The sequence below is a fragment of the Macaca nemestrina genome, chromosome 8 (genome assembly GCF_043159975.1).
Source record: "Macaca nemestrina isolate mMacNem1 chromosome 8, mMacNem.hap1, whole genome shotgun sequence".
NCBI classification, from domain to species: domain Eukaryota; kingdom Metazoa; phylum Chordata; class Mammalia; order Primates; family Cercopithecidae; genus Macaca; species Macaca nemestrina.
The window spans coordinates 56,780,274-56,799,179 of NC_092132.1; the positions used below are offsets into that span (position 1 = coordinate 56,780,274).

The 18,906-nt window shown below is 35.4% G+C and overlaps 1 protein-coding gene across 1 annotated transcript in view; it reads right to left on the bottom strand.

Moving 5' to 3' along the window:
- Positions 1–2,980: 2,980 nt before the first annotated feature.
- The window catches only part of LOC112429404 (uncharacterized), a 235,185-nt gene continuing 219,259 nt past the window's right edge, over positions 2,981–18,906 (bottom strand). The window contains exon 6 of the mRNA XM_071067417.1: positions 2,981–3,111. The gene's annotated coding sequence lies outside the window, so the exon portion shown is untranslated. The remainder of the gene's footprint in view (positions 3,112–18,906) is intronic.

Genomic DNA, 18,906 nt, shown 5'->3' on the forward strand with positions numbered 1-18,906 from the left:
GTACAGCAGTAGGTTTATTTCTGTGTAAACTAACAAGTATCACTTAGTGCTTTAAAAATAATGATAAGGAATATGAGTTCCTCCATTGGTGCAGTCCTTGCTATATTGTTGAATCTTGTTTCAATATCAAAAATTATTCTCTTTTCCCATCCTGGCTAACATGGTGAAACCCGTCTCTACTAAAAATACAAAAAATTAGCCGGGTGTGGTTGCAGGCGCCTGTAGTCCCAGCTACTCGGGAGGCTGAGGCAGGAGAATGGCCTGAACCCGGGAGGCGGAGCTTGCAGTGAGCGGAGATCGGGCCACTGCACTCCAGCCTGGGCGACAGAGCGAGACTCCATCTCAAAAAGAAATAAATAAATAAAAATAAAAATTATTCTCTTTTCAATGAGACATTTAGGTAACCCCAGATAGGTATGGTTAAGGGAATGCCTTTGTGCTAACATTATATGTAACTTACAAATTCATAATGCAGATTCAGTGTTTATCTTTTTCCTAGATACTGTCTAATAAAAAGAAGGTATAACTAAAAATAATACATTGTGTACTTCAGACAAACCAAACTTTTAGTGTAATATTCTTATAGGTCTGTCTTTCATTATGCTTTTTCTTTTACCTGTATTTATTTCAAAACTTCCATCTCTATGATGTGAGTCTAAGTTTTCTGCTGATCGTATTTATTCAAGTACAACTTTTCACTGTTACAACTCAAAGTTTCTAAAAAATTATACTTGCATTGGATATAGGTCTCATACACCTTCCAAAACTCCCTCAACTGCCTCCACCTTAATTCTTCCTGGTTGAAGCGCCACTTCTTCTGGATGACCTCTTCATTTCTAGACGTGGAAGAAATTCTCCACTATGGGTATGAGAACTGGCTTGCTGAGTGGCCACCAAAAGAATGGATGCAGCTTGAAGTTGCAGTGACTAAACTCCCTGTGGGATGAAACTTAATCTGTAGAATATGTGTAGAGAGATGCGGTCGGTAAATTCTCCTGCCATTTGCTCTTCCAGAAATCTGGAGTTCCCCTAAACAAATTATCACCCTGCTGAGTTACCTGCTTTGTCTTTTTGCAGCTCCTCGTGAAGTTAGGAGTCATGCGTCTCATTGTTTTGCATCTTTCTAAGGATCTCTACTGTTTTGAGTTTTTTTACCCTAAACATTCTCTCAAGAAAATCTTTAGTATCTTATTCTTGGCTTTCTAGAAAGCAGTAATACTACTTAAAATTACTTAAAAATTTGTCAATTTTATTTTTAGCACACTTAGGTCAGTGATTTTCAAAATTGTGTTTTTTTGGTGAAGGAACCATTTCTTCAAATACATTCTAAGAAGGAAAGCAACACGCTTAAGTAGAGGAAGAGCTACTAAATTGAAGTAAGAATGTGTGTGTGTGTATGTGTGTGTGTGTGTGAGAGAGAGAGAGAGAGAGAGAGAGAGAGAAACGTCTGGAATCCTACCTTTTCATCTTGCTTCCCCTTGGGGAAATGCTGAAGTACATCTTAGGAAATCATAGAGCTTAATGCTCAGAAGATGATTTGGAAATAAGTGCTCTATTTCTGATGCTGCTTGTTACTTCACATCCTTGTAAAGATGCAGGACCTTCTGAGGTGTGAGCCTCCTCTAATATAAACTCAGCAGAAAGGCTTGCTAAGGTTTATGGGAATGACAATACTGTCTCCTCTTTGTTATTGTGGAGTGAATTCTCTCTCTCTCTCTCCCTCTCTCTCTCTCTCTCTCTCTCTCTCTCTTGCTCTGGCTCTGTGCATGTGTGTGTATGTGTGTGTGTGTGTCAGGATGAGAACAACTTATATTTCAAGTACTCCATAAAAAATCATGTTTCCCCATTTCTTAGAAGTTTTTTACTTTTTGTATTTTTTTCCAAGTTACATTGCACACCCACTTTTCACCCACTCTAGCTGTAGCAGCTTGAATTTTCTTACTGGACTCTTACATGTGCACATACATATTTATTATATAAGTATTTTCAAACCATAAAAGGATAAGGAAATATAAAGTATTATAAGAATTATAAGAGCTCTACTAGTTTTTAAAATTGAACTATCTGGATATAATTATACAAAGGCTCTATTGGACTTTGCATTTTATTAATGACCCAAAATTCAACTGAATAAGCGTTTATTGAGCACATACTTTCTTTAAGATCCTTTACTAAGAAACAGAGTCACCCAAATATAAATGTCACAATCCACTACAAAATATAAACAAGTACACAATGACTCAATTCGTATTGTGCTGCCTGATATCAACAGATGGAAACAAAGGCATTTGTTATGGGAATACAAAGGCATTAAGTGATTAGTATTGAATGAGAGGATCAAGGAAGGCTTCACGGAGTAGACAACAGTTGAGTTGAAACTTGAACTATTTCAACAGCCTAAGAAGATAAAAGGTACAGAGAGAGCATCACAAGCAAAATGTGGAGGTGTGATATGCTCGGATTACAAGTATTCTGAGAACTGAGGAGGCTAATTTTCACTTGTAAAGCAATTACCACCAGCAGTCAAAACATTTTAGAAGGCAGAACGCACTATTACAAATCATGCTGGAGCACTGCTCCACAATGGCAAATTTTAAAAATTCTTGACACATGTTCGGTACATTTTGCACTTGTAAACGTTGTGCAATGTCCAATATAGCTTGTAGGGTGTCTTGATTAAGATCTAGAGGAGAAGTGTGAATGAAGTCCCATGTCTAATTTGTGCCTTAGACATTTGAAATTTCCAACCAAAACCTATCATTTCATTTGTGTAAATAAGTCAGGGGTCCAAAAATATCATAGAAAAGCAGCTAGGATAACACAGATATTTTATAAGAGTGTCTATCACAGTTTATGGAAAAAAAGGAGGCCCTAATTACTTTTTACCATTTAGAGTCCATGTTAAACCAAGACTCTTCCCAAGGTTTTCACCTCCCATCAATGCTGCCCAGAGAACTTACAAAGGACGTCAGTTGCTCACCCTTTCCAGAGACATCCCTGCTTCTTGACAGCCCTTGTCTCCTTAACATACCTCCAGCCTTCTTCAAGCAGCATCGGGTCTGCTCTGAATCTAGGTCTGTTTAGACTTAAAGTCTCTGCTTCTGTGCTATCCTGAAAGTCAAAGGAGATATTTCCCAATTAAACCAGAACATGTGCAGCTATGCTTGCAAATGTGTCACATTAGCTTGGATTCAAGTATAAGTAAAAAAACCTGTAGTCAACCTCCTACTTACATCTGTGAATAAGCAACTGCAGGGCTGTTCAGGCTAAACAGATGGATGGTCCTGTCAGGAACAGATTGTGGTAGAGCTAGGATGTAGGATGAAATGCCACCCCCTCTGAACTGAGAAACATATTCAGCAGCAGGAAAGACGTTCATTTTAATGTAGACATTCTTTTTTAATTCTTCACATTTACTGATTCTAAGGAAAGGTTAAACCCTTTTGTCCTCCATACATTTTTTTTTCTTTGTTAGTTTCATTTTGTTTCATTTCATTCTACTGGATTCAGATTATATTACATCCACTTTAATAACCACCATCATATATGTTTTAATGCTGCTATATGTATAATCATCAAACATCATTAACTAAGTTTATTAACATAAATATCATAATATATAAAAAGCTTGTAATAGATTTTACATCAGACAAACTAAACAAGTGAAGCTATTTTCAGATATATTCATTAAAAAATGGAAAATTCTTTTTATTAAAAATTATTTGAATTTTATATATCTGAGCAATCCTTAAAATGATAATGTACATAATCATGGAATGTACATGAAATTAAAGTTAATGTGCTTGAAAATATTGTCTTACTAAATTTAGAACCTCTATGATAGTTCATTTTAACAATTTTCTCAAGTTACAATTCTATTTCAAGGTAAAGAAAAAGTTTATTTTAAAGTTTATTTTAAATCAGGTCTATATTCCATAACTCCATCGCTAACAGTTTTATTTACCACATAAGTTCGAATGAAGGGAAAATTTTAAACATCAACAAAATGTGATGGCATCATATGCACTCGGTTAGGTATGTGTTAAACTATCTTATGCATCACACAAGCTATCCATTTTCTTGAGTAACATGGCTCAACTGTCCAGATATTCAGCATTTCAGTAGCATAAAGAACTTTGGAAGAGTTTCATGTTTATATGATTTTGTTCCTTGGTACTCAAGTAAACACATATCAATGTTGGTCAGTTTTTGAATGATTATGTTTTACTTATAACAGTCCCATATATATTAGTAAATACATTCAGTACCAGCTTTTGAGAGCTTATATTATCAGAAATGGCTCAATTGCCCTTAAGAAGATGACCTCATTCTATATTTAATATAAAATTCATCATTTAAACGAAGAGAAGGTCTCAGGGAATTATTATAAAGTTTTATTTCATAGTGAATAAAAAATAATTCTAATGAGAAAGGACACTCATTTGCATACTTTTCTTTTTCTTTTCTAAATATTAAAAGCCTTTTGGAAATGATGTTAAGAGAAAAGAGAAGAATTCTATTTGGGAATTCATGACTTATTGTAAGGGAGATCACTAATATGATTATATTGATCTGAAAGGATTTTTTTATGAGTATGTAGCATTTTTAAGTAAAACAACTTCAATTTTCATACAGTTTTCCATTAGTTGAGTGAAGCAATTATAGACTGGACTGTAACTTCAAATTTGGGACATTTATAATTACCTCTCTAATTAGAGAGATCATCTTGAAATAGTTTTGTAATATTATAGCCAAGGAGGGAATAGAAGTGGAGAAGGGGTTGTTGGATAAATTACTTGTATTTGTTCAATTAACAGGTGTTTATTAAGCAATGATAAGCAGTGATATGTACTTGGGATACAAAGATTTCTAGGAGCATTAACTGCTCACAGAGAGATCATTGTTCAGTGGGAGAGGTAAATGTGCAAATAAATATATGAATGAAATATAATAAGTGCAATAGTTAAGGAAAATTCCAAGCACAATATTAAAGATGTGGGCTGGTTTCTTCCCACTGCTTAAAATAAATATGATACAAGAAATATAAATCGAGGGAATAACTTTTAAATATAAACTTTTATTCCCCCTTTGGCTGTAGTACTAGGCAAATATTTCAACTGAAGATAGTTTTAAGATAATGTAAATTTGAGAATTATAAGTATCCCAAATTTGAAGTCTAATTCCAGTCTATGATTGTTTAACTCAACTAATGTAAAGATGACTTAATGATTTAAGAAATTTTCTATGCAGAACGAAAAAAATTCAGTTTAAGAGGTTTGATATCCAGAAAGTATGCCTTAGAGAAATGATTGAGAGTATGGCTATATAATCTTGTGCTGGTGCCCCATAAAGATTAGAAGCTCAGAGTATTCAGTAACACAAAGGATTTTTTACCAGATTGAGGGCATGATTCATAGATCTCTTCAATCAAATAACAGGATATCTAGGAAGATTAAGGACATCATCTGAATAATCTCAGCAAAAGCCAAAAATAAAGAGGGGATTATCTAGGGAAAATCTGTGAAATAGCATCTTGACCATTTAACATAATCCATGTGATATACAGAGGAAACTCACAAAGTTCTTGAAAATGTTACATGAGCAGAAAGAGACAGAGAGAGAGAGTATTTGAAATGAATAGCTATTCAAGATTCCAAAAATTCTACAAGCAGGAAATAGATAAATATTTAGCTGAAAACACACAGTATATTTTATAATAAAAAAAGAACGGCTCAGAGGATGGAGTTGCTCCAGAAGGCAGAGTCACAAGCCACAGTAAATTATTTTCTGGCCTTGAAACTCAATGGAGTTTATACAATTGGATTTTGGAATTGGTTCAGACTATAGCTCTTTTTTATCTCCCATTTTCTCTAATTTAGAACTGAGATGTCTCTACATATTATCCTGTGCTTGTCCCATCATTTGGGAACAGCCAGTTTGTTTCCTTAGTTTCACAGATCCCCAGATAGAGAAGAATTGTGCCCAAAGTGGATATACCCAGAGCCTCACCCATACCTAATTTACATGACATACATAATGAAGTCTGGGACTTCTGGGCTGATGACATTTAGATGGGATTTTGAATTTTTGGTTGATAATATAATAGGTTGAGACTTTGAGTGACTTTGGGATGAGGAAAATCTATTTGGGATGGATGCTAAAACTTGGGAGCCAGAGAACAGACTGTAGTAAGCAGAGTGATATCCCCCCAATAATAACCCTCCACTAATCCCTAGAATCTTTGAATATTTTGTTTCACAAGGCAAAAGATACTTTGAAAATTTTATTGAAGATAAGACCTTGAGATCTGGAGATATTTCTGATTGTGAGGATGGGCCTCATCTAATCACATGAGTCCTTAAAAGCAAATATTTCCTGAATGAGAAAAATGACATTATGAGAAGTATTTGATGCTCCACTGCTGTTTCTGAGATATAGAGACTATGTTCTAGAACCTCAGAGAGGTCTCTGTGAGTTAAATGCAGCCGTAAGACAACAGCCAACAGCCAGCAAGGAAATAGAGAGTTCAGTTCCACAACTGCATGGAAGTGAATTCTACCAATAACTTGAGTGAGTAAGAAAACAGGTCATTCTTAGGGTCTTCAGAAAGAAATGCAGCCACCAACACTTTGATTTTAGCCCAGTGAGGCCAGTTAGATTTCCAACCATGGAACTGCTAGATGATAAATTTGTATTCTTTAGCTATTAAGTCTGTAGTGATTTGTTATGGCAGCAGTAGATGACTACGACAGGTGTTATGAAGCAGATAAAAGTAATGCATAGTCTTCAAAGGAATAAGTAAAAACCTACCAGAAAAGAGCAAGGTAGAGAAGCATGGTTTGGCATGGTGTTCCATATGGAGCTGTTGGTGTTATACTAAGGCAGAAAAATGGGGTACTGATGCTGCTAAAGGTGCAGTAAGTAAAATAGCTTTCAAGGAATACATTCCTATAGTGCATCAAGCACAGTAGTAGATAAGTTTTTTTTTTTTTAATATGGAAGATGGAATTGTATAATATTTACAAAAGTTACATATAAAGGTATTATAAATATTTTAGGTGTTTTGGCATATCCAGGTTCAGATACCTAAAGTAGGTTAGATCGATGAATTTCACTCTCAGAAAAAAATTGAGAATCATCAGCATATGGATATAGAAGATATAATGGCTACAGATAAACTTACCCAAACGGGTTGCTTTGAGTGAGAAGAGATGACGGTCAAGGATGAAACCAAGTAAATATTGTGTGTTAAAAGAAGATCCAGGAGAAGAAGCTGGTGATATAACCTTAATGATGTAAGCTAGTGATATAATCAAAATAATTATAATATTCAAAAATATGAGTATTATATGTATGTTGACAAAGAATACAAAAGAAAATAATTTTAACAACAAATTTCTCGATAGCCAAGTCCACCAGAGATGTCAGGTAGACAAAAACTGAAAAACAACCAGTTAGTTGAGCAATTTGATGAGAATATCAATCTTAATAAAAGGATTTCCCATAAAATGGTAAAGTCAGAAGCAAACTTCTCAATATGGTAAAAGATTTCTGGGAGGCAAAGAAGTGGAAAGCGTAGTTTGCAATTTCAAGATGCTTGTTGATGTGTGACAGAGTGGGAAAGTTTTTTTCCTATATAATTTGATTTGCCTATTGGCAGAAAAGAAAATGATGACAAGGAGGGAGATTTTGAATAGGATTCAAAAGAGAGGCAAATTAACAAATCTGAAATTTTGAGGAAGGGAATGAGTTCAGGGAAACAGTATGAAAGCTTAGTGTTGGTTGAGGAAGGAAGTTGCCACTTTCTATGAGACCAAAGATAAAAATGAGTGATGATAAAGTTAATGGAATAGCAGAAGAAAGGAGATGTTAGAGCCACTTATGCCCGATAACCTTTGTTGTATCCTTAAAATGACATGTGTTTATCTATTGAGAGGAGCATGAGTATAGGGTATGACTACTGAGGAGACTGAGGATAGCTTGTAATACTCTCTATTATAATCAGTTGGAACTGCCATAGCGTATGAGTAAACTGAAACACTGATATATTATGGTACTTGCCACATTTACTCATTAAATAGTAACATATAATGAGCAACATATCTATTTAATGATCACATAATTATAATTTGATTTCAGGAAATACAGCTTTAAAATCTGTGTTTACCTTATACAATACTGGTAAGTCAGAGTAACAGAATCATTGAGACTCCAAATTTAGAAGATAATGTTAATGAGAGTCAAGTTGAAGTTAAAACCTTAAGAGCTGGAGAATATAGTACATACAGGGAAGCCATCAGGGAGCTAATGCATGCTGAAAAAAGTGAGAGATCAAAGACAATGCATTTGAAAAATCGTCGTTGTTATTATAAAACATGTACAATTCCTAAGAGTGCATGGACTGTCATAGAAAATATATCAATGACTAGACTAATTTTACTCCTGCTTCTCAATTATGAAATCTCAATTTTTCTTGTACTCCGAATTAGAAGTACCGTATAGGGTAAAGCATCGGTTTTGAAGCTTTATTTCTTGGAATCAAATTATAATTGTGTGATATGTATTTTATGAGCAATCAAGGCAAATAACATAACTGATCTGTGCTTCAGTTTCTTCATATGTAAAATATCGATAAAATGGATATATAATAATTCCTACTTCACCAATATTTTATTTGTGAGAGTTAACTCATAAAAAAATGTAACATGATTTAGAGCACTGTCCAACACATACTAAGTGCTCAATAAATTTTATCTATAGTTGGTCTGTTAATAGAATCAGTAGTATTGTGTAAATATCTTATCAAACATTTTAAAATGTGTCTTTTTGCCAAGTGAGTGATGATAGCAGTAGCAGTGCTCCCTTTCAAAATTGAAAGTGAGATGTGGGAAAGGAAGCAAAGATGCTCTGAGCCTCAGAATTATGGGATTGTGAACACTTAAATTCATTACTTAATTGAACAATGGATAATATTTTCTGTTTTGATAATGGAGGCAATGAAACTTTACAATTAGCTCAAGTCAGCAGCTCTTCCTTGAAATAATTTTTTGAATAAACTTCTTTTCCACATCCTCTACTGTAACTCCTAAAATTGCTTTCTTGTGTTTAATCCTGCTGACAGACATGACTGAAAGTGTAACACTTGGGAATCCTTTAAAAACAAATGAGGTGAGAAAGATATAACTAAAAGGGGATGACATAGATGGCATTAACTGAGAGAAGTGTCCATCCAAAATGTAATTCTGAACACAGACACACATTAACAACTATAGCTACCTAATGGCTCATCCAGCAACCTATCTATTTAATGAGCAATTAATCAGTGACTACTATATATCAGTCACTTTGTTGTGCACTTGATAGAAAGGCCCGACACTGGCTCTCCAAAATTAAAAAATCATTTGGATCTTATCATCATCAGAAGAGTCTTCTGGAAATTGGAGGAAGTCATCTTGTGGGCAATAAATTGAGCAGGACAATAATTTAACTCTACTCAACTCTAGAAATCTGTTAGCTAAATTAGAGACCATGAAAGGAGAAACTTGGGCTGCAATTTCCTCAGGGACATTAAAGTTTAATACAAATGAGAGTTATTACAGAGCTGTGAACTTCTTGGGGAAAGAGCATGTTTAAACCCTGAGACTGAAGAGAGTGCTAACAAAGTTTGTTCAGTAAAACTCTGATGTTCTAAGATTTAAAAAAAAAAAAAAAAAAAAAAAAAAAAGGAATCTGTTCCATCTTTTCTCCTGGAATGAGCCACATTATATCTACTTTGGTTTTCTCTTCCATCTCCCCAGGGTTTTTGATCATTATTTCATTTTACAATGGAAATCCTCTTACTACCTTTCATTCCATAGTTAGTAGTGAAACAAAATAATACTTATTACAATGCAATGGACCTTCTTTTATAACTCTAAATGTATTTTAATTATACATTATACTTATAATATTTACACAATTTTTATACAAAAAGACAAATATTTTCATTCCATTATCTTCTCAGTTTAGTGGTTACATGCCAATGCTTACTCATTCTTTGTTTTATTTCTCTTTTCTACACAGAAAAAAAATTTAATAAAGAAAACAGGTCACCAGAGGAACATTTAACGTGCAATACATTTATTTCTCCCTGATAAAAAATTTGGGCCAATATATTACTCTTATGTTGCAGAAAAAGAATGCCAGAATTGAAGGATCAGGATATACTGATATATTAAAAGACAAAGGATATATATTAGCTTTGATCTGTCCATAAATTCATTTAGTTCTCTTTTCTACAATTATGTTCTCTATACTTGCCTCTTACAACAAATCCAGGGTGTGCAGGCAATGACCTAGTAAATAAGCTCACGAGAGGGCAGGAAAATATGAGGTCAATAGATGATGCAATCTCTCAAACGAATCTAATACTTTTGCTACTGTATCATTCTGATAGCTGACTAGAACATTTAAACACATGAAGCTTAACAACATCTACTGTCTTCTGGATATCAGCACCAACTAAACTTTTACAAGAAGCTTTTCTTATGTTCTAATACTGTTTATTTAAAAATATGAGTGTGCAGAAAAAACCCTACAGATTTATAAGTTGTTTATCTGCTACTTTAACAAAATTATTAATTTTTCCTGACTGTCCTATATCTTTAGATGAGAGTTATAAAGAAAAAAAATAGCTTTCATAAACTAGAAATATCAGCTTTCACCGCTGGCTATTTTCACAGCATTCTAGAAAAAATAGGCTATGGTTTATTTCCATAATCGTATTTTTCAAATAATTTATTTGCAGAAAAACAATGCTATCTTTCTTCAAAAAAATTTAAACAAATACTATATTTATATAGAACTACTTACAATAAATTTTTCTGTTGTGGTTTTTCTCTTCCTAACATATTTCCCTTAATCTTTGGCATTTTTCAAGACTCATATTTGAAGACAAATAAATCAAGATGAAATTAGGAACTTCATTAAATGACACCTATTTCAGGACTTCAAAGAAAAATCAAGCACTGAAGAGACAATGTTTGAGGCCAACCAACTCCCAACTGGCTGCAGCTCGGGCTCTGAATAAGTCAGGGGTAGGAAATATTAGCAAGTGGGAAGAAAGAGTTGACGAACCAATTATGATTTTGAATGGGAAAGAATGTCACCCCTAATTTCTGGCTTTGAAGATAATTCTTAAAACTTTGAAAAAGCAAAACAGCTAAAGAAAAATTACCCTGTGTTTACCTTGTGCTTATGATCTTCCTGTTAGATAATATGACTGTGATGCAGACTGTAATATTCCTGTTAGATAATATGACTGTGATGTTAATTTTGTAGACAATGATTTCCTCATTGCCTTTATCTTTTCACAAGACCCTGGAGATGTCAGTGAGGTCTAGGTCTGGGATAACTGATTCTAATTTTTAGAATGACACTCTTCTTCTTATATTATTTCCATTTTTGCAGAGCCATAATATTTTTCTATTATTCTAATGAGTTATAGTAAGTTGACAAACTAATCATAGTAAAATGTCAGCTTTTGGATGAAATCTTGTATATATATGCCAATGATATGCATGTTGCATGAAACCTCAGTGTCTTGCACTAATAGTGTGCCAGATGGCACCATCTTGCTATGGGGAAACCATGGATGTAGTATTATATTTCAAATTAGAATAGGTTGTTCTTATTTTAGATTGTGAAATAGCACTGAAGCTCAGAGATTTTACTGCAATTCAGTTTACCTATGATATTAAAATGGAAATGTATAAGAGATGCCTTAGAAAACTTCTGAGGTTGAAGTGGAACACTTCACTATCTCTATGGAGTTAGAGGGTGGTTCACACTTCAGCCAGGACAAGGAAGTAAGGGTGAGACAGACTTTTAAAGCCACAGATATGACAACTTAAGAACAAAAGATTCAGAGGTAAACTAAGAAAAGTGGAGCAGGAACAAGTGGATGACAAGAGCTTAACAGATTTTTGTAGACTTGTAGGGGCTGGAAACAGGCCAATGAATAAGGAGCAAAGAGGGATAGCAGGTTTGATTCTAAAAAGGAAGTAGGCCAGGCTCCTTGAATCCTCATGGTATAGGAGCATTCCAAAATGCAAACAAACTGACTTCCCAACTCACTTGCTATAAAAGCCAAAGTCTACATGACAGCTTCTTGGTCTCCACCTATCTGCCTGGCTCCTTATTACCTTTCTGACCTCATCTCCTACTACTTCCTCCTACATCTCATCCCAGCAGGCACACAGCCCTGTGTATATTCAAACACCCCGTATGTATTCATTTCCTAGGGCTACTATGACAAATTACCACAAACTTCATGGCTTAAAACAGAGAAACTTATTCTGTCATAATTCTTGAGGCCAGAAGTCCAAAATCACAGTGACAGCAGGGTGGCACCCCTCCAAGGGCTTAAAGGGAGAATTCTTGCTTGCCTCTTCCAGCGCCTGGTGGCTCCAGCTGTTCCTTGGCTCGCAGCTGCATCACTGCAATCTCTGTGTTTGTCTTCATGCGGCCTTCTATTCCCCTATGTGTCTGTGTCAAATCTCCCTCTGCCTCTCTGTTATAAAGACATCTGTCATTGGATTTAGGGCCCACCGGATGGTCTGGAATTATCTCATCTCAAGATCCTACTTAGTTATAGCTACAAATAACCTTTCTCTAAATAAGGTTGGATTCATAGATTCTGGGGCTTAGGGTGTGGACATATATATATTTGAGTACCACCAGTCAACCCGCTAAATCATATATAATTCTTCATCAGGGAAAGCTTGTTCTTTCTGGTCCCTCTGCTTGGAACTCTGTTTCCATAAATGTGAGTAGCTCGCTCCCTTACCGTGCTCAAGTCTTTAGTGTCATTTCACCTTCTCTGGGAAGACTTTCCAGAATACCTTATTTAGAACTGCAATCTCTTCTCCTCAATCCACTGACTCTTGGCAAATTTTTCTACATAGCACTTATTTCCACTTACTAACATGTAACATAATATGTATTCATTAATTTTTCTATGCCTATTCATAAGTATCTAGGCTCCACAAGAACATGAATTTTAACTGATATTCATTATTTTATTTACAACACCTACAAGAGTGATCAAACTGGAACATAGATGACAATACCTAATGTTTGAATAAATTTAAAAACATGAGCATCAAAAATATAAAATGATGGTTGAGAAATGTGATGACAGTTTAGGAGTTATGGACTTGTAAAAGTTATTTGCAAATTATTTTGCTAACAAATGACCAATATTCAGAATATATGAGTGCATACAAATTAATATTCAAAAGACAACCAAATAGACAAAAAATGAGCTTAAAAAGGCCCATCAAAAATAAGTATATTCTAATGCCATTGAAGATATGAAAAAAAGTCATTTTTCTGTTAGAATGATACAAATAAAGTCACCATGTAATACTAGTATATAACTTAAGAAAAGGACAAGTAATAATAGGTTTTGTCACGAATATGGAACAACTAGACTTAATACAATACTGGTCAGAATGTAAGTTGAAACAATGACTTTGGAAAACGGTTTGGTAGTTTGTACTAGAGCTGAAAATAGGCATGTCCAGTAATTCCAATCTTATACTTCATTCCCAATGAAAGTGAGTGAGTGAGTGAGTGAGTGAGTGAGTGAGTGAGTGAGTGAGTGTAATATTTTTGGATTACGGTTTTTACTTGCATTCTTGTTTCTGGTCTAGACACCCTTATAATTCAAGTATCTTAATGATAATCAAAGACTCCTCAGCAATTCCTATTATTGTGAAAGACATGTACAACAGCAATGTTCATAGCAGAACGATTTGTAATAGCAGTTACAAACTGGGAACAACTCAAAGTCAATTAATAGAATAGTGCATATAGTGGCAGTAAACAAACTACTAATATGTTCAACAATAGTGATGAATCTCACAAATATATGAAATTAAAGAAAGCAGGCAAAAATAGTACATCCTATATGAATTCATTTACATAAAGTGCAAAAAAAGGTAAGCTAGCATATATTATCAGGATAAAGGTTAACTCTGGGGCTGCAGTGACTACAGGGATTCATGAGGGTACTTCTGGATAATGTTCAATTTCTTTACTTGAGTTCAAGTTACACAGGTGTATTAAATTTATGAGCATACATCAAGCTTTACCCTAATGCTTTTAAACTTTTATGGACAAATATTATGTTTTCCTTTTTAAATTTTTTTTATACTTAAGTTCTGGGATACATGTGCAGAATGTGCAGGTTTGTTACATAGGTATACACGTGCCATGGTGGTTTGCTGCACCCATCAGTCCATTATCTACATTGGGTATTTCTAATGCTATCCCTCCCCTAGCCTCCCGCTCCCCAACAGGCCCCAGTGTGTAATGTTCCCCTCCCAGCATCCATGTGTTCTCATTGTTCAACTCCCACTTATGAGTGAGAACATACAGTGTTCGGTTTTCTGTTCCTGTGTTAGTTTGTTGAGAATGAAGGTTTCCAGCTTCATCTATGTCTCTGCAAAGGACATGAACTCATCCATTTTTACAGATGCATAGTATTCCATGGTGTATATGTGCCACATTTTTTAAATCCAGTCTGTCATTGATGGACATTTGGGTTGGTTACAAGTCTTTGCTGTTGCGAATAGTGCTGCAATAAACATACCTGTGCATGTGTCTTTATAGTAGAATGATTTATAATCCTTTGGGTATATACCTAGTAATGGGATTTTTTGGTCAAATGGTATTTCTGGTTCTAGATCCTTGAGGAATCACCACAATGTCTTCCACAATGATTAATTAATTTACACTTCCACTGACAGTGTAAGAGCATTCCTATTTCTCCACATCCTCTCCAGCATTTGTTGTTTCCTGCCTTTTTAATGATCACCATTCTAACTGGCATGTGATGGTATCTCACTGTGGTTTTGATTTGCATTTCTCTAATGACCAGTGATGATGAACTTTTTTTTTTTTTTTTTTTTTTTTTTTTTTTTTTTTTTTTTTTTTTTTTTGAGACGGAGTCTCGCTCTGTCGCCCAGGCTGGAGTGCAGTGGCGCGATCTCGGCTCACTGCAAGCTCCGCCTCCCGGGTTCACGCCATTCTCCTGCCTCAGCCTCCCGAGTAGCTGGGACTACAGGCGCCCACAACCGCGCCCGGCTAATTTTTTGTATTTTTAGTAGAGACGGGGTTTCACCGTGGTCTCGATCTCCTGACCTTGTGATCCGCCCGCCTCGGCCTCCCAAAGTGCTGGGATTACAGGCGTGAGCCACCGCGCCCGGCCCGATGAACTTTTTTTCATATGTTTGTTGTCCACATAAATGTCTTCTTTTCAGAAGTGTCTGTTCATACCCTTTGCCCACTTTTTGATGGGGTTGTTTGTTATTTTCTTGTAAATTTGTTTAGGTTCCATGCAGATTCTGGATATTAGCCCTTTGTCAGATGGATGGATTGCAAAAATTTTCTTCCATTCTGTAGGTTGCCTGTTCATTCTGATGATAGTTTCTTTTGCAGTGCAGAAGATCTTTACTTCAGTTAGATCCCAATTGTCAATTTGCCTTTTGTTGCCATTGCTTTTGGTGTTTTAGTCATGAAATCTTTGCCCATGCCTATGTCCTGAATGGTATTGCCTAGGTTTTCTTCTAGTGTGTTTATGGTTTGGGGTCTTATGTTTAAGTCTTTAATCCATCTTGAATTAATATATGTATAAGGTGTAATGAAGGGGTCCAGTTTCAGTTTTCTGTACATGGCTAGACAGTTTTCCCAACACCATTCATTAAATAGGGAATCCTTTCCCTATTGCTTGTTTCTGTCACGTTTGTCAAACATCAAATCATTGTAGATGTGTGGCATTATTTCTGAGCTCTCTGTTCTGTTCCATTGCTCTATATATCTGTTTTGGTACCAGTACCATGCTGTTTTGGTTACTGTAGCCTTGTAATATAGTTTGAAGTCAGGTAGCATGATGCCTCCACCGTTTTTCTTTTTACTTTGGATCTTCTTGGCTATATGGGCTCTTTTTGGTTCCATATGAAACTTAAAATAGTTTTTTTCTAATGATGTGAAGAAAGTCAACGGTAGCTTGACTGGAATATCATTGAATCTATAAATTACTTTGCACAGTACTGCCATTTTCATGATATTGATTCTTCCTATCCAGGAGCATGTAACATTTTTCCATTTGTTTGTGTCCTCTATTATTTCCTTGAGCAGCGGTTTGTAGTTCTCCTTGAAGAGGTCCTTCACATCCCTTGTAAATTCTTTTCCTAGGTACTTTATTCTCTTTGTAGCAATTTTGAATGGGGGTTCACTCATGATTTGGCCCTCTCTTTGTCTATTATTGGTGTAAAGGAATGCTTGTGATTTTTGCACTTTGATTTTGTATCTTGAGAATTTGCTAAAGTTGCTTATCAGCTTAAGGAGATTTTGGACTGAGACAATGGGGTTTTCTAAATATACAATCACATCATCTGCAAACGGAGACAATTTGTCTTTCTTTCTTCCTATCCGAATACTATTTATTTCTTTCTCTTGCCTGATTGCCCTGGCCAAAACTTTCAATACTGTGTTGAATAGGAATGGTGAGAGAGGGCAGCATTGTCTTGTGCTGGTTTTCAAAGGTAATGCTTCCAGCTTTTGCCCATTCAGTATGACATTGGCTGTGGGACTGTCATAAATAGATCTTATTATTTTGAGATCCATTTCAGTAATATCTAGTTTATTGAGAGTTTTTAGCATGAAGGGGTGTTGAATTTTATCAAAGGCCTTTTCTGCATCCATTGAGACAATCATGTGGCTTTTGTCACTGGTTATGTTTATGTGATGGATTACATTTATTGATTTGCATATGTTGAACTAGCCTTGCATCCTAGGGATAAAGCCAACTTGATTGTAGTGGATAAGCTTTTTGATGTGATGCTGGATTTGGTTTGCCAGTATTTTATTGAGGATTTTCACATTCATGTTCATCAGTGATATTGGCCTGAAATTTTCTTTTTTTGTTGTGTCTCTGGCAGGTTTTGGTATCAGGATGATGCTGGCCTCATAAGATAAGTTAGGGTAAAGTCTCTCTTTTTCTGTTGTTTGGAATAGTTTCAGAAGGAATGGTACTAGCTCCTCTTTGTACTACCGGTAGAATTTGACTGTGAATTTGTCTGGTCCTGAGCTTTTTTTGGTTGGTAGGTTGTTAATCACTGCCACAATTTCAGAACTTGTTATTGGTCTATTCAGGGATTCAATTCCTTCCTGGTTTAGTCTTGGGAGGGTGCATGTATCCAGGAATTTATCCATTTCTTCTAGATTTTCTAGTTTATTTGAGTAGAGGTGTTTATAGTATTCTCTGATGGTAGTTTTTATTTCTGCAGGATCAGTGTTAATATCCCCTTTACATTTTTTATTGTGTCTATTTGATTCTTCTCTCTTTTCTTCTTTATCAGTCTGGTTAGCAGTCTATGTATTTTGTTGATCTTTTCAAAAACCCAGCTCCTGTATTCACTGATTTTTTTGAAGAGGTGTTCATGTCTCTATCTCCTTCAGTTCTACTTTGATCTTAGTTATTTCTTGTCTTCTGCTGGTTTTTGAATTTGTTTGCTCTTGCTTCTCTGGTTCTTTTAATTGTGATGTTAGGTTGTTGATTTTAGATCTTTCCCGCTTTCTCCTGTGGGCATTTAGTGTTATAAATTTTCCTCTAAACACCGCTTTAGCTGTGTCCCAGAGATTCTGGTATGTTTTGTCTTTGTTCTCATTGGTTTCAAAGAACTTATTTATTTCTGCCTTCATTTCATTATTTACCCAGTAGTCATTCAGGAGCAGGTTGTTCAGTTTCCATGTAGTTGTGCAGTTTTGAGTGAGTTTCTTAATCCCAAGTTCTAATTTGATTGCACTGTGGTCTAAGAGACTGTTTGTTATGATTTCTGTTCTTTTGCATTTGCTGAGGAGTGTTTTACTTCCAACTATGCGGTCAATTTGAGAGTAAGTATGATGTGGTGCTGAGAGGAATGTATATCCTGTTGATTTGGAGAGGAAAGTTCTGTAGATGCCTATTAGGTCTGTTTGGTCCAGAGCTGAGTTCAAGTCCTGACTATCCTTGTTAATTTTCTGTCTCATTGATCTGTCTAATATTGACAGTGGGGTGTTAAAATCTCCCACTATTATTGTGTGGAAGTCTATGTCTCTTTGTAGGTCTCTAAGAACTTGCTTTATGAATCTGGGTGCTCCCATATTGGGTGCAAATATATTTAGGATAATTAGCTCTTCTTGTTGCATTGATCCCTTTACCATTATGTAATGCCCTTTTTTTTTTGTCTTTTTATACCTTTGTTGGTTTAAAGTCTTTTATCAGAGACTAGGATTGCAACCCCTGCTTTTTTTTTTTTTTTTTTTGGTTTCCATTTGGTTGGTAAACATTCCTCCATCCCTTTATTTTGAGCATATGTGTATCTTTGCACGTGAGATGGGTCTTCTGAATACAGTACACTGATGGGTCTTGACTCTATCCAATTTGCCAGACTGTATCTTTTACTTGGGGCATTTAGCCCATTTGGATTTTAAGTTAACATTGTTATGCCTGAATTTGATCCTGTCATTATGACGCTAGCTGGTTATTTTGCCCGTTATTTGATGTAGTTTATTCACAGTGTCGATATTCTTTACAATTTGGTATATTTTTGCAGTGGCTGGAAACAGTTTTTCCCTTACATATTTAGTGCTTCCTTCTGGAGGTCTGCAAGGCAGGCCTAGTGGTGACAAAAATCTCTCAGCATTTGCTTGTCCGTAAAGGATTTTATTTCTCCTTTGATTATGAAGCTTAGTTTGTCTGGATGTGAAATTCCAGGTTGAAAAATCTTTTCTTTAAGAGTATTGAATATTGGCCCCCACTCTTTTCTGGCTTGTAGGGTTTCTGCCAAGAGACCCGCTGTTAGTCTGATGGGCTTCCCT